We start from the raw sequence: 24,698 nt of genomic DNA on the forward strand, positions 1-24,698 counted from the left end.
TCCTCCTCTGGCCTCCGCTTCGCACAGGACTGCAGCTCGCTGTGTGCCCCTCGCCCCGCTCCAGGCTGGGAGCGTGCTGGGGGGGTGGCGTGGTGTGCCCAGCACAGCACCTGGCCGGAGGCAGGCAGGGGAGAAGAGGCGGGCTGGGCCCCAAAGAGGGGGAAGAGCCCTAGGATTCCCCACCGATGTGCTGGTGCCAGCAGTGCAGCCACTCTGCGGGCCCCACTCACCCTTTATACTCAGCCAGTCTGCGACTCAGCAGAGAAAATTTCAATTTTCCCTGGACTTTCACGTCTCAGCCTCCAGAAAAATTGCCATTGTGGGTTTTGTTGCTGAGCTGTCAACCCTCGATGACTGAGACTGCTCCAGCCCCACCTGGGTTGGGAGGAGATTAACGTAGCCTGGGGAAGGCCCCGAGTGCAGGGGCAGCAGCTGGGGAGGTGGCCACCTGGCCTGGGACCACAGTGTGAAGGAGGAGCCCCGTGTGGCTGGGCTGGCATGACAGGCGCCCCCCGGAGGCGGCTGTGGCCAGGGGCAGTCCCCTGACTCAACTTCCAAGCGTGGGGCAAGGCAGCTGCAGTCCCAGACATCACAACTGGGGCATGCAGTCCCCTGGTCCCTTCTCGGCATCGCGGACCCTTCCCTAGGCACCCCTACCCCCTGCCGCCACCTCTGCTTTTTCAGCCTGAATGGCCACCACGTCCTTATGCCGTAACCAAGCCCTCATCTTACCCTACACTGTGCCTATTGTCATAAATAGACTTGAAAATCATCATAAACTATGTTCACTGAGCACTTACTATATGCCATGCTCACTCTTTTTGTTTACTTATATTATTAAGCATAAATGTTTTGCGTGTATTAATGCATTTAAACCACACATAATCCTTTCACTAGACACATTTTACAAATGAGGAACCCGAGGCTCAGAGGCTGAAATAAACCTCTGGGAGTGTCCAGCTGCCACCCGTTGTGCATGTGCGGATACTGAGGACCTGAGGTCTGAGAGAGGGAATTGCCCCAAGGTAGACTCCAGCAGAGCTAGGAGGATCTGACTGCCTGACTCACCAACCTCACAAAATGTCAGTACGTTAGAGGTGGAATTATGGGAACCCTCCCAAAACACACACGCACACACACCCCAGAGGAGGCTGAGAAGGCTGACGTAATGTAGAGGTATAAACAGAGAAAGACCACCCTGTGGAAAGCAATGAATCACCCAGGACCCTTTGCACAATGCATCACCCACGACATCCTCCCCGCAGGGCGTCTGGGAAGGGGAGACACTGCCCCCAACTCAGCATCCCTGAGGGTGGTGGTGCTATGCCCACAGCCTGCCGGGGCCACTGTCCCCAGCAGGGCTAGCTACCAGCTCATGTCAGCACCGGCACAGAGTAGGTCATCAACATTTGCTGAATGTTCCATGAACGAACGATGGATGAATGAGTGTCTCAGCCAGGTCGTTAGTCAGTGCTGGGTGCAGGGCTGTGAACAAGCTGTGAATTTCCTCCTCCGCCATTCACACTGCATCGAAGCAGCACTTCACTTGTTCATCTTTGCCCAAGAATGTCATTCTTGGGTTATTCTGTGAGTGTCTCCCTACAGGTACTCCTGGCTTAGAGCTGCCCAGAGACAACTCTGAGAAGCCCCAAATTGGGAGCCCCCACCAGGTGCCTGCCAGTACCTATCTGCTTAATGATTGAATAAATGCATGAATGAATGAATGAAAGGGTACATTTCAGGTCTTGTCCTAGAGTAGGCAATTGGTAACTGTAGCATGAATAAATGAATGACTAGGATGGATGGATGGATGGATGGATAGACGGATGGATGGATGGACGGATGGATGGATGGATAGACGGATGGATGGATGGACGGATGGATGGATGGACGGATGGAAGGAATGCTAAGCCCAGGGCTTGGTCTAAAGGAGGCACTTTCTACCTGTAGTATGAATGAACACCTGAATGAGAGAATGAATGAATGAACTAACCAATGAACGACAGAGCTAATCGCAAAGAAGGCGCCGGGAGTCACTCAAGGAGGGTCCCCACCAGGTGGAGGCTCCAGCTGGCAGCTGAGGGGTTAATGAGTTTGACCACTAGCTTGACCACCTGGGCCCAGAGGGGCCCACCCCTGCAGAGCCAGGTCCCTGGGGCGTCCGCACATTGTGGCAGAATGCAACTAGTCCAGTGTTCAGTGTAGCCCGCATTTGTCATTCTTTCCTTTCAAAGAACCTCTTGGAACCAGGGAGAGAGCAAGGGTATGTAGGGGTAGGGGAGGCGGATGGCAGGGATGGAGGCAGAGCTCAGCCAGCCAGCCTTAGACTGAATCCCTGGAGAAACGGTATTAAAACAAAGGAGACACTGGGAGTGGACAGGAAGGGTTGGGGGTGGGTGGTTACAGGCCTCCTATTTATTCAGACCAGAGCAGAACAAATGAATAGATTTAATAAAATAATAAGCTAAGATTCCATGCTCTTAAAGGTACAGCATCAGCACTGTGCTCTGGGGTGGAGTGAAAGGTTTGCATGTTTCTCTGGTAAAACTCGGCAAGTAAATATCTCTTTCCTCACTGGAGGGTGAGGGTGGGGGTGTGTGTGCATGCACCGGTATGCATGCCTTTCCCCGCAAGAGACCTCCAAACCTCACCCCAAATCTCCCTACTGACTACCCAACCCCCACAAGTAAGCACACCCTCCCTCTAGGAACACACGGCCAAGTGGCTGCCTTGTAAGTTCTGGGAGGAAGTTAGGCCAGCCAAGCACACACGGGTATCACCCCTTCCTGGCCACCGCCGCCCTGGGTTTCTCCTTCCCTGCCCAAACGGACCAAAAAAATTGATCACTTCCTGTTCATCTTGGGAAACTCCTTGCATTCATTCATTCATTCTCTGAATACTTACTGACACCTACTCTGTCCATGCCAGGCTCTCTCGGAGTGCTGGGCCAGCAGACACACTGGCCCAGGGAGCCTGGTTCCAGGCGCACCAGGAGCGCGTCCAGGAAGGCTCCCTAGCCAGAGAGCTGGGTTCACGTCCCAGCTCCACCGCTGACCAGCTATGTGACCTCGGATCCGTTACCGAACCTCTCTAAGCCTCACCAAGGGGGGAAACGGACAGAGAACACCTTCTGCCTCCTCTGGTTGTGGTGAGGATTAAATAGGATAATCCGCTTTGGCCCAGCACTGGGCACACGGGAAACGCTCAATGAATGTGTCATTGCATGTCGTTTCCAGATCGGTGGCAGCAAGAGCAGAGGCCGCTGGGAAAACCCCTGGTGAACCGCAGGGCTCACCGCCTTGGTGGGCCATACCTCCCACTCCCAGTTTGCCCTTCCCATGAGCATCCCCAATTTTCCACATCCTCACACACCATTCGGGGATCTGGGATAAGAGTCACTAACAGCATGTGATGGAAAGAGCTGACCCCACTATCTTACCACGGAGCCCGTCACGGAACCCAAACATAGAAGGGTCCTCGCCCTCCCCACCAGCACTTCCAACCCCTCTGCCACTGGTTTGGTCCCTTGCAGTGATGGGGAACTCATTCCCTTCTGAGCTTCCTTAGCAAAAAGAAATGGATGTCATCCTGAGCCCTAAGGGAGGGCCTGCTGACCACCCCTTAGGGACAGGAATAACAGGATCCCCGGACTCCCACCATCCTCTGAGAGGAGACAGAATCAGTCACCTAATACGTGGCAGCCATTTTTTAAAAATAACATTACAATTTAAATTCACTTATTCCTTCAACAAGTATTACCAAGTGTCTACTCTGCAGCCCTGTTCCAGGCTCTGGGGACAGGGTAGTGAGTACAACCAAGACCTTGCCCTCAGAGCCTCAATGTAATGAGAGGAGACTAACAATAACGCGATAAATCCATCTGTAGTAAGTCCGGTGGCACTACAAAGAAATACGCAGCAGGATAAGGGCAGAGAGTGAAGGGACGGGGCGGCGGGGTGCTACTCCAGACAGGTGACAAGGTGACAGGTGAGCAGAGGCCTGAAGCAAGCAAGGAAGCAAACCAAGGAATCTAGAGGAAGAGCGTTCCAGGCAGGCGGACGAACGTGTGCAAAAGCGCTGAAGCCGGAGCGAGCCACCTTGGATACATTCCAAATCCCCATTGTCTGAGATGCCAGCATGATGCTCGGAGCGAAGGCACTTGTCCTGTCTCCAGAGATCACAGACCAAGCTATTCATTCCCACAGAGACCCAAAATCCAACCCCAGCGTCGACTCACTGTGTGACCTGACGCTGGCCTCTCAACCTCTCTGGTCTTGGCTAAGGCAACAAGCAGGCACTGCCAGGGGAGGGAAGCCCCTGGGGTCCTCCCCAGTCTTCCGCTCTGTGCCACACGCACCCACCATTCCCCTCTACCCCATCACGCCATTCTCACGCCCGCACCAGCGATGCCACGCAGGATTGGCACGCCTGCCAAAATAGCTATTAACCCAGTAGCCAATAATAACACGTTATCCTATCAATTTGCTTCTGAAACGCTGTGTAACTGCCGAACCCAAGTTTGCCATTTTGGTAGCTTGGTTACGACAATAAACAGAGAGAAACTCACCCGTTCCTTCCCAAGGAGAACAAGTGGCTGGCCCCGAGAAGCACCCGCTTAACACCGAGCCCCCTACACCGTGGGGCCCCCCGGAAGCCACTGGGAGTCATGGTCTGGTGATCAATAGAGCCTTGTCTCGGTGTTCTCTTGGCATGTCCCCCTATGACTAGAGAGGAGACCGATGTCTGGGAGGTGATGGCTTGGGGCCACGGTGGCCTTGTGGGTGGCAAGGTCGGGCCCAGAAGGAAGCCTCCCAGCCGCCAGCCAGGAACCGGGCTGTAGGAAGTGAGACAGATGTGAGGGGCTGGGAGGAGGGTGCGGGGGTGGGAGCCAAGGCACTTAGGGGCCAGCAAGCACTCCAGCCCAAAGGGCACGCAGACGATCAGGGATGCAGGCCAGCCTTCTCGGAGGAGACGGGGGCCGGGAGGCCACCAGACAGACACTGAGAGAAGGGGAGGGGGCAGCAAAGAGAGCAGCGCCAGACCCAGAAATCAGGGTGCTCCCAAGGGGCCGCATCCTACTCCCACACTGCAGGACCCAACACAGATCTAACAGCCCTGCCACCAGTGCCTCCTAGGCCCTCACTTTTTCTCTCCCGGTCCAGGAAAACAGTTCCCTTCCTTCTGGATTAGAGTCCACTCTGAGCGAACATTCTGCTTCCCAAGGAGCCAGGAGCCTCTAATGGGACTCTTGGCATTCTGGTGCAGACACCAGCCTGCTTTATCCATTCGTCCCCTCCAGCCCCGCCTCTCCGCTTACCTCTCCCCCCTGCTCACCAGGGCGCCCCAGGCCAAGTTGTTTGATGCCCTTGTTCCAGGCACCCAGCGGCGGGGCAGGCGAGGGCTGGAGCAGCGCTTCCCACTGCCCCACTGGTGACCTCAGCCCCGGGACGCATCCCCACCCTCAGCCGAGGAAAGGATGGGCCCAGCGTGGCTGCTCCCGCCGGCACTTGGCGGAGAATCCAGCTAGTGGGGAGAGGAAGGGCCTCGGGGAGGGAGTGGGGGAGGAGACAGAGGAGGCCAAAGGCTCGGCCACTCAGCCAGATGCTGACCCAGTTGAGGGCCCCAGACCCCAGGGGCACCCAAGAAGTTCCAACTCCCCCTCCGGCTCTGGGATTTCTGCAGAGACGAGGGGCCTGGGGCAGTACCGCTCCAAAGCCCATCCCTGAGGTTGGGGTTAAAGAAGGAACACAGGGCTGCCAGGACAGGGTGGGGGACAGCCCCTCAGAGGCCCTGGGTGGGGTGGGTGCGGTGCCGTCTGCGGGAAGAAGCACTCAGCAAATAGAAACCAGGCCCCAGAAACGGGCCAGGCCACAATGGCTGCACAGCTCCAGGGAAAACCCTGCTGCTCACTGAAAGGTGCCCCAACCCCGGAGAAAGGCGCCTTGCAAATGAGAGAGTGGGGAGGAGGCTGGGAGGTTGAGGCAAGATCGGGGGTGGCTGGCCGCAGCCACACATCCCCTCCTTTCCTGCGCTCCGAGCACCTCCACTATTGGCACATTATCCTCCAAGGCCGGCTGGCCCGTAAGCGCTGTACAAAGCCAACTCACGGAGCAATTTTCCTCCCTTCTCCTCCCTCTGCGGCCTTCAGTCAGGTTTCCAGCAGAGCTGGGCCTGAGCTGCATCCTGGGCCTAGAAATCAGCGTCACGCTGGGCCGGGTAAGCGTGAGTTCCCACCACGTTCATTTTTGGAGATTCAGCCCTCAACACTGAATCCTCAGCCCACATCAGTGAGGAAAAGGGCCAGGCGGAGGGGGCGGGGCAGGCACACACAACTACGGATGACAATTTGAGATTGGTGGGACCCCAGGGACGTGACATCAAGGGCTTGCTGTGTAGTGAAATACTGGAGAAGGTGCAGAGGGAAGGGAACCCTCCTACACTGTTGGTGGGAATGTAAATTGGTGCAGACGCTATGCAAAACAGTACGGAAGTTCCTCAGAAAACTAAAAATAGAGTTGCCACATGATCCAGCAATCCCACTGCTGGGCATAGATCTGGAGAAAACTCTAATTCAGAAAGACACATGCAGCCCAGTGTTCACAGCAGCACTATTTACAATAGCCAGGACATGGAAGCAGCCTAATGTCCATCAACAGACGAATGGATAAAGAAAATGTTATATACATATACATATATTGATACACACGCACACACACACACACACACACACACACACACACACACACACACAGTGGAATATTACTCAGCCATAAAAAAGAATGAATTAATGCCATTTGCAGCAACATGGATGGACCTAGAGATTATCATGCTAAGTGAAGAAAGCCAGAAAAAGACAAATATCGTATGATACAGCTTATACGTGGAATCTAAAAGAATGATATACATGAACTTATTTACAAAACAGAAATAGACCTACAGATGCAGAAAACAAACTTATGGTTACCGAAGGGGAAAAGGGAGGGAGGGATAAATTAGGAGTTGGGATTAACATACACACACTACTATATGTAAAACAGATAACCAACAAGGACCTACTGTATAGCACAGGGAACTATACTTGGTATTCTGTAATAACCTATAAGGGAAAAGAATCTGAAAAAGAATATATATCTATATGTATACCTGAATCACTTTGCTGCACACCAGAAACTAACACAACATTGTAAATCAACTATACTTCAATTAAAATATGTTTTTAAAAAAGAGCTTGGTGTGTAGTGTAGTCCAGTAAGTGTAGATGTCATCTACCCATTCATTCATTCAATCATTCATTCATCTCTTCGACAGACGTTGATGATGTGCTTAGAACCCACCAGGCACTCTGGTGCTGGAGGTGTGAGGCGAGAAAACGCAGGCACAGTTCTTGCCCTTCGGAGTTCACAGCCTCCTGAAAGAGACAGACGTTCTCTATGTGCTGATATCTGCTACAACTGAAGAAGGCCCCGGGGCGGTGGGAGAACAGGGGCTGGGGTGCAAGAGGGCTTCCTAGAAAAAGCAACCTCTACGTTAAGACCAGCAGGATGAATAAGAATTAGCCAAGGAAAAGAAACAGGGATGGAAACAGAGGTCCAAGCAGCAGCCCCAGCACGTGCAAAGGCCTGGAGGTGAGACAAGTCTTTGACCGTTTCCACTAAATTTCATCTGGCTCCTCTCCCTGAGCCGCGGTGGGTGGCCCATCCCAGCAGCTCCGCCCCCAGCTCCCCCCAGCTCCCAGACTCGGGGAGCCTCCCACTGGCACCTCTAGTGGCTAAGCCCGTATTGGAGACCTTCTTTCCCAGCTGAAGTTCTTGTTTGAAATGTTTTCATATGTTTATTTTTAAGAGGGGATGGGAAGAGAAAAGGGAGTCCTGAAGGTCTTTTACTTTTCAGGAAAAAATTTAATAAATAAATAGAGCCTCAAGAAAAGGGCATGGAAAGGTCTCTGCATCTGTAACCACTGAACAAATTAAAATTAGCTCATTTAATCAGCTCCTAATGTCCCGAGTGGGCCCTGGAACATAGCAAACTTCACAGCAGAAATGCGCAGGCCAATGTCAGTTTATCCTACAACAAAGGGATTTTCTAAATAGCACGATCAAAACCCAGCAAAGGCCGGGGAGAGCTGGGGAGACAGAACTCGGCCCTCCAGATCCTGGTGGACCCCCACCTCCCGGCTTCGTCCCTTTGAATGGAATTGTTCTTTTGGCTTTTGTTCTAATTATCTAAACATATGTGTAACTCTGTTCTACAAAGTGTGTTTTAGCCAGCAAAGGAGGTAACGTTAGCCCCTGCCATAAATTCCTGGGGCCCCTGCCCTGAGCCCCACGCAGTCAACACCTCCCCCTTCCCACTACCTCCAGCCTCCCACACATGCACAAACAAACACACATGCAAGACAAACCTACACACCTACACACACCTACACACACCTACACACACTGCAGTCACATACCCACACGGTTCTATACAAGGTCACAGGTCATGCACAGTCACATACGCACAGTTATACGTGTACAGTTACATGTATGCACAATTACATACACACAGTTACTACACCACACACAGGCACACAGCTCTCCAGTTCCTGTCTAACAGCTGGAGGGGGGAGGTGCAGCTCACCAGACCCCCAGGGAGGGCCGCTACGCACACACCTGAGACCCAGGCTGGTAGCAAGGACTCTCATTTCCCTGAAGTGGTTTCTCCACTCAACTTGCCACCCGGGCTAAGTCATTAGGGCAACTGAGGAGGGGGTGCAAGAGACCAAGGAAGGGGGCCCTGGGGCCAAGGGGAAAAAGGGCCGGGGTGCATGGTGCTAGGGCGAGCCGGGGCCAGTGGCCACTCCCAGGCCTGGCGGGGAAGCCTGAAGGCAGCTCCTCTGCCAATGCTGAACTCACCTTCCCGTCCTGCAGCCTCCCAGCCGGCCGACCTGCAGCCCTAGAGTCCTAGGTGCTCAGCCCCACGGGACATAAGCCAGGCTGGTTTCAGATCCTGGCTCCGCCATTCACTAGCTCTGAGCCCTCACCTCCTCCTCCATAAAATGGGAAACAGCATCATCCCCATGGAAATGTCATGCTGATCAAATTGGAGAGCGCCGTACAGCACTGCCCCGCACAGAACAAACTAAATCAACCCTTGCCGTGGCTTCCCTTTATACACGCGGGCGTGGTGGCCCAAGAGGGTGGTCAGACGGTAGGTTAGTGACATAACCAGACGAGAGCTAGTCATTTGCAGCTTTCACTTTCTTACCCAACTCCAATCCCCCAAGTGAGGAAGGGAGAATAAAATAAGTAACCCAAAGACATTTAACAGTGACTTCCCCGGTGGCGCAGTGGTTAAGAATCCGCCTACCAATGCAGGGGACACAGGTTCAAGCCCTGGTCCGGGAAGATCCCACATGCCGTGGAGCACCTAAGCCCATGAGCCACAACTACTGAGCCTGCGTGCAGCAACTACTGAAGCCTGCTCGCCTAGAGCCCATGTTCCACAGCAAGAGAAGCCAACGCAATGAGAAGCCCGCACACTGCAACAAAGGGTAGCCCCCGCTCGCCATAACTAGAGAAAGCTCTCATGCAGCAACGAAGACCCAACGCAGCCAAAAGCAAAATAAAATTTTAAAAAATTAAAGAGAAACTTAACGGGAAACTTAAAAAGAAAAAAAGACATTAAACAGGGTGTAAGGAGTAACCAACCAGGTCGATGGGAGCTCTGGAAGGCTTCTGACCCAGAGTGTGACAACGCTTTCCAAATGCCTGCGCCCTCTGAGTTCCCCAGCAACATCCTGGGTACGTGCAAATGTTATGCCCAAGTCACAGAAACGGAAACCGAGGCTCTCTGCAGCAAGAGGCAGAGCCGTCTTGCAAACGAGTCTGCCTGGATCAAGACGGCGTGCTCATGCCCTGCCCCTTCCCACCGCAATGGTTTCTGCCGCCCTGCCCTCCAAACTACAAACTCCTCCCAAAGGATTCCTAGAGGAAACCCACACCTGAGGATCATCTCCAACATGCAGCTCCTGAGACTGCAAGAGCCTCAGGCCACTCAACCCAACCCAGACCCAGGAGGGCAGCCCTTCCCCACAGTGGCTCACAAAGGCCTCAACACCCCATACCTCCCCATGTCGAGGAGGGGGTCGGGAAGGGCCCTCTCACATTTCACAGACTTGGAAACTGAGGCCCAGAAGTGGTGGGGGTGGGAGACTCAAGCTGCCACAGCTCCCAGGTGGCTTCCAATGGGAGCTGAGTCTGCAAGTCTGGAGTCCTCTCATCCTCCCAGCCCAGCCCTCACCAGGGCAGCACTTCTCCTCATATCTGTCCTACAGGCAGCACACCTGGACCCCCAGGGAGTGTTCAGAAAAGGGACCTGGATATGGGTTCCACTGGATTGATAGTGGCTGTGACCAGTCCTATTTGTGGATCCCCTTCTCCATCTGATTGACAGGGCGTAAGTTGTCCCCTTAGCTCCCTGAGACCAGTCAGGTGGCAGGAGACCAGAGCCACCTGAGGCACCCTCAGTATGGGCAGGGAAACCTGGGAAACAAGCTCCTTTGCTAAGTCACCAATCCCACAGACTGAATCCTACAGATCCCACATCCTGCAGGCTCCCCCACCCCTGCCCCCAACAAGCACCAGGCCACCCAGGAGGAGAGAAGCATGGGCAGCGGAGGTCAAATGCGTGGGCTTGGGTTGAATCTTGGCTCTGCCACGTACATGCTGTGTGACCTGGGGAAAGTGACCTCCCCTCTCTGAGCCCTTCTTCTTTTAGACCCAGCAGGACCGTTGTCCCCACAGACTCCCCTCAGGCTCATACTCCCCTCAGCTGTCCCTGAACCAAGCCCAGCAGGCAGCTGACGAGGCGGCCCAGAGCGTGTGGCCCGGCCAGAGAGACACAGGAAGATACAGGCTCCCCTTACAGGGTCTGGACCCAGGAGGCAGGAGTTGGACCCGGATGCCCCTCAGAGAGCCCCAGACTTCACTCTCTTACAATAAGGATTCAGAAGAGAACCACACAGGAAAAAAATAGTTGGCAGTCTTGCCCCCATCCGCCACCGTGTCACGCCACACACACAGACCCGGCTGGTCTTGCCTCCCGCTCCTAGGCCATGTGGCCCTACACTCCTCCCTGCACTGAGCCTCAGTTTCCACTCATTGGGCTCTGCTCACCTCGCAGGGCTGCAGTGAGGGTCAGAGGAGAATAATGCCCGTGCAGATGCTCTGCAAACTGCCAAGTGCGAGCGCCACAGGTGGCATCACTGGGAACACATATGGGACAGGAAGGCAGGAGATGCCACGGGCAGACACAACCTGCCCCCCCCCCAAATCTGGGCTGTGGCCACAGCAGGAGAAGAGGCCCATGCTGGCGCTGGATGGTCCCTCCAGGGCCCGAAGTACAGGCAGAATGCAGGCAGTGGTTGCTCCAGCTGCTTGCCTCTGTCTTGGCCAGCACGGAGAGATGTGGCCACCCAACGCAGCAGACAGCACACAGTAGGTGTCGGCAACTGGTTGATGTCAGGGTTTTCCCAGCCCCCAACCCTCAGACAACCTGCTTCTGCACAAGAGACCGGGGCAGATGCCCACAGATCACAGTCCGAAAACGATGGCCCCTGTAAAGAAAGAAGACGTATCTGCGCTCGTCCATGCTGAGGCATCAGACCCCTTGGGCTGTGGCCCAGGAAGGATTGGCGGGGGCAGGTCTGCCCACTTCACAAGCCACCGGGGATGCCCCTACCTGCCTGACTCCACCAGCAGAGAGGATCATGTGCAGGAAAGCACCCGGCTGGGGGGACAAGAGTCCGGGCCCTGAATTCCAGTCCTGTCTCACTCCGTGCCCTGTGCCATCTCCAGCAAGTGTCCTCCTGTCTCTGAGACTCGGTTTCCCCAGGTGCTCCAGTTCCCTCTGCCTCAAAAGCCACGAAACTAGTGAAACGGCACACTGCCTCGCTCTGGGCCGATGTAGGCTACAATTAACCTGAAGCAGGGATTTTCTTAATTGCTGGGTTTTACAACGCAAACAGAAGAGATAAAGTACAGCTAGTTGACAACACTGGCTTGAGGCAAGACAGTTAAAGCATCTTTTGGGTCTGGGAGGAGGGGGAGCTCTTTGAAACGCTGGTGCGGTGTAAGTGGATTGCACCTGGAGCACAGAGCAGAGGCCTGCCCCCTGAGAAATGTTCAATTCCCTTAGGGAGTCAGGCCAGAAACACTGGGGGGCCGCGCATCTCAGACGCAAGAGGGAAGAGATATGAGGACATATGTATGTGTATAACTGATTCACTTTGTTATAAAGCAGAAACTAACACACCAATGTAAAGCAATTATACTCCAATAAAAATGTTAAAAAACAAAAAAAAGACATGTCTGATCGGGCAGTAAAAGAGAAACATATAAATAAAGGGAGGTTAACCTCCAATTTTCCTAATTGCCTTCCTTCGAAGGCACATGAGGTTCCACACCCTGCAGCCCCTTCGGACTGTGGGGTCAGAGCCCGCAGGATTCCCACAACTAGGAAGACCAAGCAGCCTTCATTAGCTGTGCCGGGCCACCCAGGGGGCACTGGAGAAATGGTGTCAGCAGGCACTAGGAAATGTCCCTCCAACACAAGGATGACTGCCCCCTGGGAGAGGAGGAGGGACAACGTGTGAAGGGGGTTCCTTCTGGCCCTATTCTTGTGGGCAGCTACAGACCTGGCAGCAGCCACCTCCAAACCGGACACAAACCACGGGCATGGAATCCAGCGGCCAACCCCCGGGGCCGGGTCAACAGTTGGCCCTTCTTCCGCGTCCCAAGCACAAATCAACCTGCTACGGGGCATCCCATCTCCTGCCCAAGAGGAATGGCAGAAGTGTGCCTGCACGTACGCACCTGCCATGCTGGGACGGTCGAGAGTGAGAGGAAAGAAGGAAAGGGCAGAGATGGGGCAGCGATATTCTGTCTGAAGGACAGCTCCACCTGATGCCTACTGAGTATCATTCTGTGTGCGGTGCCCTTCACGCCTTGCATATGCCCGTCCACAATCCCCTACCCTAAACCCTCGAAGCCAGATGTGTTCCAGAATCCAGACTTCTTCAGGTTCTAGAAAAGTAATATAGTGACTTTCCTTGGTATTTGGGAACACCTCAGAAGCAACCAAGCATCTTGATACTTCTGCAGCACAACATAATTCACCACCACGAATTAAACAAGTACTATAAATGGCTTCGCATCCACCAGGTCAAAGTTTACTGCCAAATGAGTTACCAAAAAAAAAAAAAAAAAAAAACTTTCCGGTTTCAGGCTTTCTGGAATCCAGAATAGTGAATAAGGGATATGGACCCATATTGTCTCTTTAATCTTCCTGGTGACACTGTGGGGAGACACTGTTGCCATTCCTCCTTTCCAGAAGGCGAAAGTAAGGCACAGAGAAGTGAAGAAGTAATTTCCCTGCAGTCACATAGCACATAAGTAGGGGAGCCCCACAGCCGTCTGGCCTGAGGGTCTGTCCTCTCCACCCCAGGAGGTCCTGAGCAAAGTACTGAACCGCAGTTTTAAAGCTTCCTGAAAAAAACACTCAAGCATCTGTGAATGTCCCCAGTGTCCACAGTCCACCACCACCCCTCCCCCGGCCAACGTGTGCGGTATTCCGGCTAACCCCACCAGGAGGCGCCCTACCTGGAGGCTACCCAGACCCTGGTGGCATCCCCACACCTCCCAGGGTCCTTGCCAGAGCCCAGATGCCCAGGGGCAGGTTTCTACCAGCAGGTGAGGCTCCCCACCCCGTCCTGGTGCCCAGGTAATTACTCCCCACCTGCCACATTCTGCACAGATTATTTTACCTACAGCAAATATGCTAAACAGATCTCCTGCCTGGGAGAAACGCGCCGTGGGGTAATCCCATGTGACAGAGACCAGGGCTTCCAGCAGGATGCCCAGAGGGCAGGGACCCCATCTCTTCCAAAAGGCGTGGGGATCCCACAACTCCTCAGCTATATCCCTGGTCATCTCCGACTTCTCTTTCTCGGCAACTTTTTTCAGCTGCAGGGAAAGATTGCTGCATAGGCAAAATCCTGATGCCCCATTACCAAATAATTACCTGATAATTTTGTAGGCATTAAGACACTCCCACCAGCGCGAGCGGCGGTGTCCAGCCCAAACAGAAGCCGCTCTGGACTGCGAGTGCTTGTTAAAAAGAACTCCAGCGTTGAGAAAAACCTCCAGCTGAAGTGCTGGCCCATTCTTTCTCTGCTCTGATTTCTAATTAAAAATTAAAGCAGGCACCTTTCTTCAGAAATCCAATTAGAGAGGAACATCAAACTGATGGGCCAAAGCATGCACATGTGTGCACATACATATGGGTACACGTGTGTGGACTCACGCACACACATACACATACGCGTGCACAAACTCCCCTTCCTGCCTTGGCTGCAAATCCCAAGCCGGCCTTCCGTTCAGTCGGCATCAATGAGGACTCACCGACTTCTGGGCACAGCACGTGACCGAGAAAAAGAAACCCAGAGCCCGTGCCTTCAGGAGCTTATTCTCTAGAGGAGGCTGAGATAAGGGCACAAGACAAGGCAGACCGTGGTGGGACCATAAAAGGGGCCCCGTCAGGCAGGAAGCTCAAGTCTGGCTGGCTGATCTGGGACGCCGCCATGCGGCAGATAGACCTGGTGCTGGGTCCTCATTTATGGGGAAAAAATAAAAAGCCAAGGAGCAGGGAGACAGAACATTCTGGGCAGAGTAAGTAGTAAGGGCAAAGGCAAGAAAAGACAGCCGCATGAGAATGGAAGTTATTCAGATAGATAGATAGATACATAGATAGATAGATAGATACATAGATAGGTAGATAGATAGATAGGTAGACGTAGATATAATGGGAGTTCTATTACACGCACTTTTAACCTATGTGAATTTAGCTATGCATTCAGCAAAAAGACAGAAATAATTATTGAAACAGTGCCTGTGATTCCACATTATTTCCCTCCATGAGGAGGTGCCCAAGAAGAGTTGAGCTGAACTCTTCCTTCCATCGGTTTATGTCCCATCAGCCTCTCGTACTGCGAGCGTTATCAGTGTGCCCACAGGACTTCTGGTGTGTGTGTGCCAAGCACACAGAGTGCCCTCGGCTGGGTAGCGGCCCAGTTTATGGCTCCGACAAGCGTCAGTGGTCCTGGCCATGTGTATATGGTGAGTTGCAGCCGAGATGCGTACAGCGCATCATCCCACTTTACAAGTAAGGAGAGCGAGGCTCTCTCAGCGAGTGACGTCACTCTGTTGGAATCACAAAGTCAGCAAGGGGCAGAGCCTACATCTGACCCCAGGCAGTGCAGCCCCAGAGTCCAACCCCTGGACCACTAGACAGGAGAGAGACATGAATAAAGTGGTATTTCAGCAAAATCATCAGGCAGCAGCCCTTGAGTGGAGTGGGACAAAGAGAAAGCAAAGACCAGACACCCAGGGAAGCACCTCACCCTGGAGGGGCCAAGGGGTGGACCGTAGGCCTCAGAACAGACTGGATGGCAGAGAGGGGGAGGTCTGAGGGGAAGTCTAGCATTTAAATGCAGAGATTTTCTTCAATAAACGCCAACCTGTGAGCTACTGGTGGCCAATCTGTCTTAGGAAGGGACCACCCCAGTCCTTCCCCTCCAGTCATCCCCACCCCTTCCCCACCTCTCTCTTGATGGGAGAAAACACTACCATCCCAAGAAACCCCGGGAAGATGATCCTTCCCCACCACCCAGATGGACAGGATGGTGGGTAGACAACTTAGAACGGCTCCAGGCAAAGGGTGAGGTGTGCACACCTGTGGTGTGAGTCTTCACCTGCCCTGAGATAAAGCCATGCATTCCCTCATGCCGACACTACAGAGTCACGGAAAGAGTACAGAAACAAAGTCAAAATTTCCAGCTGGCCTAGCAACTCGCTGTGTGGCCCTGGAGACATCACTTAGCCTCTCTGAGCCTTGGCTGCCTTTACCTGTTGAGTCACACATGCAGTAAACATGTACACAGGGCCCATTATGTGCCCGTTGCTGGGCTGGGAATAGAGAGAGGACAGTCAGTCCTACACGGCTCATGGGTCCAAAACATGGGTCCATCGTCCTGGATACAACGTCGGGAGTTTCATGTCCCCACCCATGTGCTGGAACCATTACCCTGGTCATCTCTGTTTAGATGGGGTGCAGAGGAGTCCAGGGAATTCTAGAAAGTTCAGCCACTCCCAGAATGCCCTCTCTGCTGGGCCAGTGACCAGCAGCAGCAGGGGCAGCCTGCCACCCCACCACTCCATGTGCCATCAGCCGGGACTGGGCATGTGGAACCTCGGGAGCCTGGCTGCCACGGCCTCCGCCACCATGGCTGCCACCGCCCCGCCCCCCGCTCCAGCTGCCTTTGCGCCTGCTGCCACCGCTGCTCATTTCCAGGCAAATGTTCTAGTTAATTAAAACACACCCAAGTGCTCACACGCACATGAAGCCAAGCTACGAAATCTGCTCTACCCAACAGCAGCTTCTCTTCTCCAGCCCGGGATCCACACAGGCAAGGGAGGTTTCCAAAGCTGCTGTTATTGGCACCAAGGCTTTGCTTGTACGATCCTACCGGGCGCACACACTTGCACGCAAGGCATGTGCAGGTGCACACGTGTTCGTGCACACATACATTCATAGCTGCTCCACACAAATGTGTGTGCAGGTATACGACACACATACACCTATGTACACGGGCATGCACACACTCACATACACATGCACACACACCCCAACGCTCCCTCCTCCAGGAAGTTTTCTCCAGCTACACTGGCCCTCCAGCTCATAACATCAGCCACAGTTAGTAAATAAACACTCAGAGCAGGAGGGAATGAGAATGAACTGATAAATGAATCAATTGATCGTTGATGCCGAGAGCCATCGGGAACAGCACAGCTCTGGCCCCAAGTCCCGTTTGGGTGCTCTCTGGATCAGTAGACTAGACTAAATTCCCCAGGGAATGGAAAGTGCAGGAAGGTACGACCTCCTGCCCTTCCACTTACACTGCGGAGCTCTGCCAGGCACTAACCGGTATCCATGCACATGCATGTGAGTGTGCACCTGTGATGTGTACTGTGCATGTGACCAGAAAACTTACCTTCCCAGATCTGGACATCCATAACCACCAGGCGCTGGCAAGAGAGAGATCTGACCATGAAGGCCAGGAGATGGAAAGCAATTCCCTTCAGTGGGACCCGGCTCCCAGAAAGGAAGCAGAGTGTCTGGTGATCCGTGGGACTTTCTGGCATTCTGGGCCTAAAATGGGTACCTAGCCATCACAAGGCAGGTGACTCCAGATGACAAAACAGCCAGGATGAAACAGCTAACGATCCTGCCCCAGCAAGCATTTCTAGCACATTCCAAGTCCACCAAGACCACCTTGCTGGTAGGAACCAGGAACAATCACGTTCTCGATGAGGGTTTGCCAGCCACTTAGAGCCCTTGGTGAGGCCCAGCAAGGATGCCTGTTCACAGAGATGGGGGCAGCTGTGCTGGGTACCTCAAGTCACCCCGCATAGACCATCTAACTCGTGCCGTGGGGCTGGCGAAGCTCTCTGCAGAGAGCGAAAGACATGAAAGGATGCTTGGAAAGGAGTGAAGACAGTGGCCCAGCAGTCACCTCAGTCACCCACTCAAAACATGGTCCCGGACCAGCAGCTAGGCATCACCTGGGAGTCTATGAGGAATGCGGAATTCCGGGCCCCACCTGGACCCGCTGAATCAGAATCTGCATTTTAGCACATTCCATTGGTAACTGTGGTTATCTGAGAATGAAATGAAAATATACTTCTTCCTTTGAGTTTATGTGTTTTATTTTTCAAACAGCAACTAAGTTGTTAGGACGTAAATACTTGTTATTTGCACCTGACTCTTTGAACAAAGGGAGCTATAAGGTATTTCTTTGGGCTTAGGGGTGCCCTGAAAAAAATTAGATACTCAGGCATTGTGCACCAAGAAAGTTGGGAGCCTCTGATCTTTGTATGAGGTGTGGTCTGGGTGACAGGGACACAGCAGAGAAGCAGGCAAAGTCCTGCCTTCATGGGGTTGACAGTCTGGTGGGGGTGATGGACAGTAACAGGGTAATCAAATGATCCTACGAGATGTTAGGTAACCAGGAGTGAACAAAAAAAAGGAAGCAGAGTGAGGTAGCATGTGTCAGTCCTGCTCTCCTGCTCTGTCCTCTCCATGTCATCATGTCCCCCTGCCAGACCCCTTTCCTCTCTCTCTTCTCACGCCTACACAGCTCGTCACCAAGTCCTGTCCATCCTGCGTTCAGCCAGGTCTCAAATCTGCCCACCACCTCCCCAGTTTGCTGCCGTCACTTGAGTCCAAGCCACCACGGTTGGCAGGTTGCTCGGTTGTTCGGTGGTTCGGTTGGTTGCTTAGTTGCTTGGTTTGGACCACTGCATTGGCCCCTAACAAGTTTCCCCATGTTCAGTCCAACCCAGACACAGATCTCGAGGGCTCTTTGCAGAGTACAGATCTACTCACATCGCTGCCCTGCTTAAAATCCCCTTGAGACCTTCCCATTGCTCCAAGTAAAGTCCCAAATCTGCCCCACAGGCCCAAAGTCATCTTTCCCTTGGTCAACACACAACTTCTCCAACCTTGGAATCGTATTGGACCCGCCATCCTCATTTCTTTTTCCATATTGATTTTCACCTAGTACCTGCTTTTTATCCACAGTAACCACTGAAAGCCCAGCTTTGCAAAGATGTAATGTCATCAAAAAGAATACAGAGTGATCTAATGTTGAAATGGTGGACAACCTCAAGCTAATAGCTCACATCATGTCCAACAGATGTTGAGTATTGCTGTGTTCCCTTGAAAATTTAAAATACATCACAGAACTCTGACAGATTAGCTGTGCCTTGGCGCACAGTTCGGGGAGACCAATTTATTGAATGAATGGATGGATGAATAAATGAATGAGGTGCATTATGAGAATCTGATATGAGACACAAAAGTCAACCCTCACTCCATACAAATGTTCACAGATGCCTGTGAATACTGGTTCAAGAACACCACCCCTGGCTGCTTCAGAGCCCACTGGGTCTCCCTCTGGGTCTCAGTCTTCTCAGCAGTATTCAGGTAAGGAGCCATCAGTATACAGGTCAGGAGCCATCAGTATACAGGTCTGGAGCCATCAGTATGCAGGTCTGGAGCCATCTTTCATTTGTAAAAGCACAACCTTTAAGCCAGACAGGTGCCAGTGTCGATCAAGGTCAGTGGGGAGAGACAGGGAGAAATAATTTTCTAAGAAATGTTCATGTCCCTCAGCTCCAAGGAACCCCAGAGTTGGGACAACAGGCCTATCCAGTGAGAAAGTCAAAAGGCTCCCCAGATTCTGAGAGTCAGGGGCTCAGCCCTCAGGTGAGCAAAGCAGAAAAACCACGTGGGGGGCTTGGTACAAGTAGGAAGGGAGGCGAATAACGAAGGGCGGGTTTGGGGGAAACGACCAGGCACGAAAGGCCTCCTTTGTCTTGAGCAGCGAGCAGCGGCGCTAGCTTGGGGAAAATGAAATCCACCAGCATTCAGACTAAGCCGTTCCCAAGTTTAAGTGGAAAAGAGACACGGGTTCTCTTTCGGCACCTTCTTTCCCCCTGGGCAGCAGAGGGAAGAAAAAACTCGTGTGTATTAACATGGTCAAGTTCACGTCAGCGACAGACGTCATACAGCAAATGGGCAGATTTACAAACCTTGGTGTTGGAAGGACGGACGGGGAGATTGAATGGCAGGGTGCGCGCAGCAAAGCAGAGGCTAATGAGACCTCAGACCAGATCCTTTCACCGCAAATGTCAGGGACCTCAAAGTGACGGCTCCCCGGTCCCGGCGTGTGGTGGGAGGAGCCCGTGGGCAAGCCCAACCCCATGGCCTCTGCCACCACCTGCAGGTGCCTGCCTGCGGTTGCTGAAGGTTGTGAGGGTCGTGAGCTGGGCCTTCTGGCCTCCACACATTGTCAGAATTCTTTCTGTACCCAACACAGCGCCCCCTCGGCACCCCCTCCATCTCTGCCCACGGCTCTCTCCTCCTTTCCTCCCCAGCCCCCTCCATTCCCCTCTAGTTTCTCAAGGTGGGGGACCACCTTGTCCCCCACCTCCACTTCCTCTTCCCTTGTCTGCTTGCTTTCATCCCATGTCCTTTCCTCTTCACCCTCAGAGGGTCTGTCCCACCTCCCTGCCTGCTCCCCCCTACCCATTCCCTTATCCTGCCCCTCCTTCTCTCCATTCCCCTTTCCCCCGCCCACTCCCCGGGCCCCTCTCTCCACCAAGGAGAAAGGAGCCAGGGAACGGCCAGGGCTGCTGGGGCTCGCTGCGAGCTCAAAGGGCTGGCCGAGCACATCCGATCCCACCTGCTCAGGGGCAAAGTCTGGGCCGGGGCACAGAAGGCCCAGCCACAGGGAACAGCCTAGGGCTGCCAGAGCCTCCCAGGCCATACGTGCCCAGCCAGGGTCTGGAGCAACAGCGAGGCCTGAGAATCCCCCTCCCCTCCCTCTGTAGCTACTGCCCCGGTCTGGAATCCCAGGAGGGGCATTGCATCTGGCCAGAACAGAATTTCTGACAGATGGGATGTCGCCGAGCATGGCAGGAGGCCCTGAGAGATGGGAGGAGAGGAGAGAGCCAGGCTTATGGGGGTGCTGAGCTGGCGGAAGCCACAGGGGTTGGTCATGGACAGCACGAACTCTGAGAGAGGGTGGCCAGGCTCAACTCCCAGCTCCAGCGCCGCCTGGCTGTGTGGCCTTGGGCAAATTAGAACTTCTCTGGGCCTCAGTTTCCTCATCTGGAAAATGGGAATGAGGTCACGATACCCACCCCACAGGGATGTGGTGATGATGAAATGAGATGCTGTATGTCATAAGCACTCCATAAACAGCAGTTATTATGTTGTAATGACAATCATTACAACTGTGCCCAGTGTTGGTGGCTCTGAGTAGGTGTTAGGACCTCAGCACAGTGGCCATCTAGGGAACACCCCCACCCAGGACTCCCATCCCAGGATCCCGACCCCGGCATGTGTCAGGCAAGGGAGGGTCAGGGCTGAGGACGCACCCAACAGCTTTTCCACCCGCTTCTGACCCTGATAAGGAAGGGGCCCCTCTCCAGGCTACAGAGCTTTAGTGCCCGGAGGACCGGGGAATCGCCCTGGCCATCCATCTGTATTCTCCAATTATAGTCTTGTGGACAGGAGCAGAAGGGTGCTGCCCAGCGCCTGCCACTAACTTTGCTCTCTGACTTCTGGCTCAACAGTACTGACTGAGCTCTCTCTCCTGTGTGCCACCACTGGAGTAGTGAGTGGTGGCCTCGGCCGAGGTGGCCCCTCGTGGAGCTGACCGTGTCATGCGGGAGACAGACAATGATCAGAAAATTACACCACATACGTGTAAAACCTGTTTCACTTACTGCACACTTCTTTTAAAGCTGGGGTGAGAGCTACAAGGAAGAAGTTAGCATAAGTAGTATATTTTTATACTTAATACTCATTCTTAACATAAGTACATTCCTTCTTTGGAATCCCAAATCTTGCAATTTCAGAGGTGGGTGAGATCCACCGTCACCTTTGGACAGGGAAACTGATGCCCAGGGGACAAAGGGCCAAGTTCACTCACAGCCACCCAGTGGCAACCCAGGGCTAGAACTCAGTTCTCCTGACCCCAGATTCAGAGTTCCTTCCTCTCCGCCACAAGGCACATTGAAAACAGTCCCCTCAAGGAGACCAGGGTCCGAAAGGAAACTCGGAAGAAGAAAGGCCTCCTGTGAAATTCCAATGTGCCAGACAATGACGCCAGCACGTTAGCCACACCTCATGCTGGATCCTCATATGGTCGCTAGGAGCAGCTGTACGGACCACGGGCTCTGGAGGCAGGTCAGACCATGAACTCACCGGGTGAAGGCGCAGAGTACGTTAGGTTCCCGCAGGTTGTAATCCTGCAATCCCACGTGTGCATGGATAAGGACCAAGAGAAAGGATATAAACAGGAAAATAGGGTGTTCTGAAAAAAAAATCCTCGTTATCCAAATTCTGCTAACTGCTGTCTTTGATTCATCTATTGAGTTCTCAGGTTGTCAAACTATAATAACATGGCCAGATATAGCAGGGATAATTAGATTCTCAAATTGCCGTGGGGAAAATCAAGGGGACATTTATAAACTATCATGAGGAAGTTCATGCCATTAATTAGCCCAAAGGTTGGATGGTGAGAGAATAGGGCACGGATGAAAAGACCCCAGGCTACGAGCCAGAAAGCCATCTTACATAGCGGTACATGTGCCTCTCCATTGCCAGCTCAGACCTGGTCGCATTTCTCTTGGAAAGCCTGCTTTCAGGATGAGGATGAAGAAAGGGGAAGCTGAGTCCCCCAAGGTGACATCAGCAGCAAACCTAGGGGAGCCGCCCTGGACCGACAGTAGAAATCCAGCTCCTGAGGAGTACGGAGCCCACCTGGGAGCCCTGTCTTCCCAGAAGAACCCCCTACGCAGAAGTCCTCCCCAACCTGAACCACTTCTAGGCCCCTCCATCCTGGCTAAGCAGGAACCACTCCCCCCCGGCCCCAGCAACCCAGCTGCAAGCGGGAGCTGCCGAAGACAGGGGGTCATGAATGAACAGGCCCTGTCAGGCGGGGGTGTCTGAGGGCTGCCCGCCAGGCTCTGCACACACCAGGCAAAGCAGAACCATGTGCAGCCTGGACGGCAGGTGGAAATATACAGCCCTCCCGCGTCAGCCCAGAAAGGCAGGGGCACACGCGCCATCCACACAACTGCTGGCCATCCAGAGGATTTACAATGGAACAACGATGCTGGACAGGTTACCTCCATCTGGGCATCAGGCAGCCCAGCCAGGTACGCAAGCCCAAGGGCTGGCAGGGGGTCTCCCTCCAGAAGGCGGAGAAGGTGCAGCGCAGGGAAAACCTTCAAGGATCGGGCAGCAACCAATCCCAACATGTATTAACTGCTCTGCGGCCTCACGGAGCGGGTCCCCTCGCCATAGGCTAGGTGTGTGACAGGGCTGGGTGGGCCCAGCTGGGGATGGTGCAGGGGACGCCCTGTCCTCACGCAGTGGAGGGGGGTTCTTGGGGGTCAAGCGGCAGCCAGGCTGGGGCTCCTCGAGCTCGAGCCCCACTGTCCTCACCAGATTTGCCCAGGCCCCTACCCAGCCGAGGGCCGTCAGAACAGGAGAAGGATTTCTCCACCCAGTTCGTTCTTCCTCCAGGCCTCCCCACTTCGGGGAAGACCTCTCTGCTCACCTCGATACCCAAGCCAGAAACCCGTGGGTCCTCCTGGTACCACGCTCCCTCGCCGCCAATGCTGAATCCATCTCCTAGTCCTGTCCATTTTGCCATCCAGAACGAACAGCTCTCCAACACGCCCTCTGCTCTCCACCCCCACTGCCTGCGCCAGCCCCTCGGCTTCCCCGCCCAGCCCACACCCACCCTCCTCAGAGCAAGTCTGATGATGCTGAGAGCCCCCAGAGCTCCACCTTGGCCCACGAGGCCCTGTAGGGCCTGGTCCCCACAGTGCACCCCCTCGCTCAGCAGGCTCCCAAGACTGCCTGCTGACAGTCCTGCAATTTGCCAAATAGCTTCCTGTCTTGGGGTCTTTGAACACTCTCTGGACTACCATCCCCCATTGTTTCTATTCATCATTCCACCTTCATTTTCTTTTTCTTTTTTTAAATTAATTTTTATTGGAGTATAGTTGTTTTACATCATTTTCAACATCAGTTATTGGGAAAAGCCTTTGCTTCTCTCGCACGCCTTACACTCTTCCTTCCGGATATATATTCTCTGATGATATACGTAGTTACGCGGGGATTTGTCAATTCTCCTCCTCCCCGTGACCCACTGTATGCCCAGCGCCCGGCACAGAGCCTGGCACACGGTAGGCACTCAATAAATATCTAGTGAAGCAACCAGTGCGTGAAAATCCTGATACTGGAGCCTGGGGTAGATGGGCAGGAAGGTAAGCCTCAGACCTTCCCAGGAATAAACCATTAGCACTGCCCAAAGGACGAAGCAGTTCTCACAGGGACCTGTCCCCGTGGTGGCAGGATGGGTCCATGCCCTCATGAACAGCAAGCATTCAGTGGAGGTGACAGGTGGCCTCAGACATCGCGTGCAGAACTCTTCCAGCCCAGCAGAACTCACTGCCGGGAAGGCCTTTGCGTCCACCTAGGAGCTGGTCGCTTTCGGGTCATGGGCCTTCCCAGTCTGCCCCAGGCAGGGGCTGCAGAGCACGGGCCTTCCGGACTCTCCTGACGCCCCCCGCCTTGCTCTGGCAGCCCAGGGACCCCCTCACTCCCTCCACACGCAGGGCTTTTCCAACTCCCAACCATTGCCAGCACTGTCCTCTGACCAAGAAAGTCTTCTTTCTCATCTCTTCTGAGAGATTTCCCATCAAGACCTGAATTTCTGGCTTCTCATGGAAATTTGGAAGCTTGGGCAACACCGGATCCAGCCTCCAGGAAGGCAGCTGACGACAGGAACTGGGGAACAGCTGTTCCCCTTAACACGCACGTGATCTCCATCACCCAGCCCCACCCCGCCCCTCACCTGCCTGACCCCAAGCATCATCTGAGCTTGTGGTTCCTGCAGCAGCCACTCACGTCCCCATCACAGACCTGGACCACAGGCTTCTAATCACCAAGGCCTCGTCTTCTCACCTCTGTCCATCCCACAGGGCCCTCTGCCGGGAGGTCCTCCAAGTTTGCTC

The 24,698-nt window shown here is 53.9% G+C and overlaps 1 protein-coding gene across 2 annotated transcripts in view; it reads right to left on the reverse strand.

The window, feature by feature from the left end:
- Positions 1-24,698, reverse strand: part of ZNF423 (zinc finger protein 423) — a 329,134-nt gene that overhangs the window by 156,683 nt on the left and 147,753 nt on the right. The gene's annotated exons all lie outside the window — the stretch shown is intronic.

The sequence above is a fragment of the Pseudorca crassidens genome, chromosome 20 (genome assembly GCF_039906515.1).
Source record: "Pseudorca crassidens isolate mPseCra1 chromosome 20, mPseCra1.hap1, whole genome shotgun sequence".
NCBI classification, from domain to species: domain Eukaryota; kingdom Metazoa; phylum Chordata; class Mammalia; order Artiodactyla; family Delphinidae; genus Pseudorca; species Pseudorca crassidens.